Raw genomic sequence first — 6,195 nt, 5'->3', positions numbered from 1 at the left:
CGATCCATCCAGCTCCGGAACCTCTCGCGGTCCTCCTGCTGGGCCTGAACGATGGCCTGGAATCGTCTCTCCTGATCGGTCCTCAGGTCCAGCAGGGCCTGATGTTGTTCTTGGTGCAGGACCGCGAGGGAAGCGATGATATCCGCAAGCGGTGTGGAGGACGGGCTTTGCATGGCGGCGGCGGTGGTCCTTCTTCCTTCCCGGGTTTCGGCACCAGTGTAGTAAGTTCGTGTGGCAAGGAAGAGGACAAAGGGGTCGGCTGGACTGCTGACGTATTTATTTAACCAAAAATAAAGAAAATCACAAACACCCAAACGGTGACTCTTATTCTGACACGCTCTGTCAAACTTCCGGTTTACTCCTTCCGGTTTTCCGTCTCCGGTTCGGGTCAGCAGTCCGTCTCTCTCTCGCTTGCATCCGTTTCTCCTGGCATTTTATACTCTCTCCACACCAATTACTAGAACGAGAAACAGGTGATGATAATTTTTGCCCAAACCACTCACTTACCGCTCGTCTCCTGATTCTCTCTCCCGCTGCAGACTTCGCTAAACCACGCCCCCCCTGCCACAATCACTAAAGCAGTGTGCACCGTGAAATGAATATCCTCATACCCATATCTGTACTTTGTTGTTTCTGATGAGATAAATTCTTCAATGAGCAAGTGAACAAAACGATATGGTCATTGCATTCATAATATCAACAGAATCTTGTGTGGTTGGTTATAATTTGCAGCGCTGAAAAAACGCGTCTGTCTCTGGCTTCCTTACCAAAATGTAGTATACATGTTTTTATTGCACAATGCACATTTCTTAATATTATGCCTGAAATGTGTTTTAATATCACTATTAAAAGGGATTGTATGATCTCTGTGTATCAGTCTTTAAATGCAAGACATTTAATGTGTACCTGAAGAATGCTCGCAATAGTTCCACTTTAACACAATCCAATATACTTCAGTATCTCTAGTTTCAAATACATTTGAGTATTTTTGTTTTCACTAGGGTTAACGTGTATACATAGAAATAAATAAGATGAATTTGCATTTCATGCTGACTTCATTAATAAGTTTGAAATAATTACACTCCTTTTTCAAAACACCTGACTCCTGACCTGACACCTGACAAAAGCACATGAATTCCCACCAAATGCCTTGAGACCACACTGAAAGTTAGGTAATTTCAACTAAGGATGTATCTGTATTATTTCAGTAACCTTTACTTTAACCTTTGGTTTGGTAATTTGGTCATGGGTAAATTGGTCATTTAATGCATTAGGCATTTCTTACCAATAGGTTCTGTAAGAATGAGAGTTTAAACGGCTGATAAAAAACATCACATTAATCCACAAGTAACTCACATGACTCCAGTTAATAAAAAGAAGTATACTAATAAGACACTTGAATAAACTTATTTTTCGTAAGGGTTAATGCGAACTGCATGTTCTAATCACAATTTCATTGTATTAAATATAAAAAATATTATTCTGCTTTTCTTTTTTTTTTTTTTTTTGGGTCTTTCGGAAGCTGCATTCAAAATTCACTTGGTTCAAAAATCTGAGGGGGCACATGCCCAATTGATTTTAACTGAAATCGCTGCGGTTAGCACCAAATGTTTCTATAGGACAGCCATAGAGTATAGAAAAGATCTTACATAAAAACTTAAGCAAAAGAATGTGCTAAAAATGGCAAAGAAAATATTCCTGCCAAAAAAAACAAACAAACAAACAAACAAAAAACAATACAGCTCAATTCATTCAGTTTCTTTGGAGAGTTGTTGAAAAAGGGTCAGAGGGTTGACCTGAGAATAGACTAAACTTTTGATTCATCCGGTGTCTTTTTTTCTCATTAATAAAATGTCATGGAAAATAGAGCTTTCCATTTGACATGCAATTTTGTTCATCTTTCAAAGCCCCTGTCAGTTCTTAGATTGGGAGTAAAGAAATGGCATCGGCTAGCCTCAGAGCGATAATTGCAGTGAGCACAGTGGGTAGACAGATGTTATTTTCTTCCGAAAACAACAGCACAGTGACGTAAAAAATACCTACCATTTAGTGAGCTTAGGTTGAATTCTTTTCAAAACAGCCAGGACTGCAACTCCCCTCAATTTAGCATTATGAGCACGCTGTTTCAGATCTCTTGGTGCAAAGATGGGAACTGGTGACATTGATCTGAAACTAACTTTTACTGTGGGTTCCCTATGATTAAGACTCCAGTTCCAAAGCAGAGCATCAGATAAGATACTAATTATTCTAGCTGAGCTTTCATTAACAGTTTCAATTATAAAAGACATGGAAATAATGTTTTGAAAACTTACCAGCCAAATTGATTTTTTTAATTTTTTTTTTTATGTATACTATGTGAAATATGTATTACTTCAATTCTTAAATGAAAAGATCGATTTTGATGTTGAACATTGACAGAAATGAACTACATGTGTTGACTGCCTTAACATCGACCCAGATTGTGGCGATGCTGTAGGGGACAGAGTGTTGGAGTGAAATGAAAACATGTCTTTACCTCCATCTGCAGCTATGACAGAGAACTCGAGTAGAACTAAGCAACTGATGCAACCTCACACTCTGATGTAAATGATATGAGACTCTAGTGTCACGCTTGCCAAGCAACTCACAAGCAGGAAAATGCTACAGCCACCTATGGAGATACAGTTCCCAAATGATAAATGCTTAGGGAACAATACAAGCTCTGCATTGCACCTTGACTTTTTTCTTTTCCTTTTTTTGTTTTGTTTTGTTTTTGTTTATGAAGGCCAGTAGCCAGTTGTTTTTCTGATGCTTCCTTTTTGAGGTAGAAAAATCACAAAACTAAATAAAAAGTTATACTGCTGTAAAGTTATACAACAAACTTATTTAAAATCCAACAAATGGAGGCAGATAATAGTGCAAGCTGGAGGAAATAAAGAAATAAAATAATTTTTGATAACATGGTGTAGCCACTGGATGCCAGTATGACCATATAGCCTAAATACTGTATCCCCTATTGCTGAGAACAGTGTTTTCAGATTTTTTTAATTTTTTTTTTAGTTGGATATGTTGTGGCTGATTTGTAAATCTTGTATGTCCTTTTGTTATTTTATTTTTATTTTTAATTTATTTATATTATGACGGCAAATTCTGACTGTGAACAGAACAAGTGTGACCATTTTTATAACAATTTAGTAATTTAGTACAAGTTTTTTTTGTTTGTTTCCACATGGCAATTGCCACAAGTCAATACGTTCCATTACATTCTAATGAAGTAAATATAAATAATAATAATAATAATAATAATAATAATAATAATAATCAGTCATATTTCCTTTTTGTCACATGAATCTCTGGGTTCCCTTTCAGTCGGTCACTCTCGACATCACAAATTAGAATATCGATTCGATAGACCAATTTACTTCGAGTGTAATCTAAGTAAGCCAATGCAAATTGGCATGCAATCATTGCATCCAGCTGCTGCTGATCAAAGCATGAGTATAAAAGGCAGCAGGTGCAATGAATGCCAGTATTTAGCTTTGGAGCCTCCATCACCCTAGGCAGCTGGACATGGCAGAACGTCTGGCATCAGGCCTTCATGATGAATCCATATTGAATGGTGAATATGATGAATGGTTCCATATTGAGACCTAAGCTCTACTCATATGTGTATAGTCCATGGTATAGCCTTGGAGCCTGTGTTTCCCCGGCAGACTTCTGCCTTTCCAATAACCCCAATTTTCTCCATATACAGCTAAATTGATGCTATATATGTATTTGCTTTTGGGAAGGATGGGGCTTCCACAGCCTCCCTGTTCCCAGTGGAACAGGTACGTTTTCCCAGTGTTATCCAATCTCACCCAGTGAGGTTGCTGTACCGCTGCTGAGCTGCCGGGTCTCCAGCTCGGATCCTCAGCGAAAACCTGGTATGCATTGCACCTGCTACCGACTTATACTCGCGCTGTGATCAGCGGCAGTTGGATGCAATAATTTCATACCAATGTGCATTGACTTGTTTAGCTTAAACTTGAAGTTGATTGGTCTATTTAAGCAATATCCCAATTCATAAGTCTCCAACGTGACATCTCTATTCTCTCCTTCAGGGAATAAGGGGTTACCATATTTAACCAAGACGTTCATCCAGATGCTGGCTTTTACAGGTGAGATAATCCAGGAACCACTTAAATGTAAGCATACCATAACCCCTTTTTTCTTTAGTTCTTCCAGGAACCTCCAGAGCCCTGAGGTTTCAGTGTAATGAAAGGGTAAATCCAGAACCTCAGAACTGGAAACAAAGTGCTTCGAGGATCCCATGAGTTAATGCACAAACTGCAAAGACTATAATGGTTCCAAACCCTATTATGAGAGAGAAAAGCTTTGAGGCACTTAAAAAAAATTAAGTTCCTAAGGTATTCAAAAGGATATCTGAGGCATCTTTAGTTTATACAATCACAGAAAATAGTAAATAACACATGCAAAGCATCCTCAACTCTGACTTTCAACCTTGCGCTGAACCATAAGAAGGTTTTGATTACCAGATCTTAAGATTCTGATTGGGCTTGTAAGGATGCAGCAATTCAGATAAGTAATGTGAACTGGGAGCCAATGAAGAGCTTGCAAAAAAGGGGTGGCAGGATCATATTTGTAAACTTCCATAAAGCTGGCTGCAGCATTTTCAACCAGTTGTAACTGGTCAACCTGGAACTTGGAGATGCCATTGTAACAGATATGCAGGTCAGCGATTCATGGGTTAAATTCTGTTTTATAAATTCAGACTGTTGGTACTAAATGCCAGCCTGGCTGGACTTAAACTATTTACGATGCCCATGCGAGCTTCAAAGAAGAAACGAAAACCCCCAACCCAAATTCTTCCAACACTGGAGACAAAGGAACTTTTCGTATAAGTTCCTTACTTTCATTTTATTATTATGTATTTTAATTATGTTTATGGATTGCATAAAATGGTTAATCCTTGTTATGTGAAGAGTATAAGTTGCAAGCTTATACTTTAGGAAATGTCTTTCCTCACTTTAACTTCCTCAAAGAGAGCCATGCTTCTGCAACCCCCACTTTTGCAGGTCGTAAAGTTTACGACCACACAGGACAGGAGAGAAGCCAAGTCACTGGCTTCTTTTGAACAATGCATTCTATGGAATGTATTCATTAACTTTCTGTTTTCATGTTTTATAAATGTATTACGTATTCCCTTTTGGTACATTTAGATGTTTCCCAACATCTGCAGTGTTATCATGTGTTAAACAAATCTTTAAATGTGTAATTCGATCTAAAAATTAGATCTTTGGTCATATATATATTATGTCTAGTCTTGTTCTAATCGTCATGCTTTGACAGACCCATTTATCTAGAGCAAAGTAATGAAAAATGTATTTAATCTGGAATAATGAACTTGCTTTAATATTCCTGATGAAATCGGACAGGCCCTAAATCATCAGGGGTTTGTCTCAACCGAGACAAAGGAACTTTCCCTCTGCTTCAGATCGCGGACATTCATTGGATGCTCCCTCGAAAATGGGCGTGAACTATTTCAAGCTATAAGAATTGAACAAACAAGGTCTACCCTTCTCTTTTTGCTTCTTCCTCTTCCCCGTTCTCGGATACGCTGCTCTCCAACGTTGTTTCCGCGCGGCCATAGGCCGCGCTCACAGCGCGAACCCCCTCAGCACAGGGGCTGAGAGAAAAAGCCATTTTAATGGCTCCTTTGGAAGCTTTCGTTTCGTTCGTTTTCTTTTCTTTTCTTTACTAAGTTTATTAAACTATTCGCCTCTCCACACAATGAAGACGAATTCTGGAACATTGTTTGTTGAACCTTTCAAATACCGCGCGAAGATGAACGAACACCTCTTTGCAACAAAGGAACACGTGACTCCACGCTCACGCCAAGATCCAGCGCAGCTTGCGCGCGCGTCACACGGCCTCCGGCCCACGCGCGCAGTTTTACCACGCTCACCCACTGGGCCATGCAAGTATCGTTTTCTATGGAGATTTAAATGCTGCTTTAAAGTGTTGCTATTATTTGATTCGTTGTTGGTTCCACTAAGGTTTACTGACTGATTTTCATACCTGAGCTCATTCTGTGATCTCTCTCGCTTTCTACACTTCTCTCTCTCTCGCTCTCTCTCTCTCTCTCTCTCTCTCTCTCTCTCTCTCTTTTATTTGGATTCCGTTGTCTTGTAAATGTTTATTGTCTGTATTTTC

The sequence above is a fragment of the Carassius gibelio genome, chromosome B5 (genome assembly GCF_023724105.1).
Source record: "Carassius gibelio isolate Cgi1373 ecotype wild population from Czech Republic chromosome B5, carGib1.2-hapl.c, whole genome shotgun sequence".
In the NCBI taxonomy this organism is placed as follows: domain Eukaryota; kingdom Metazoa; phylum Chordata; class Actinopteri; order Cypriniformes; family Cyprinidae; genus Carassius; species Carassius gibelio.
Note: the sequence above shows the minus strand (reverse complement) of the source record.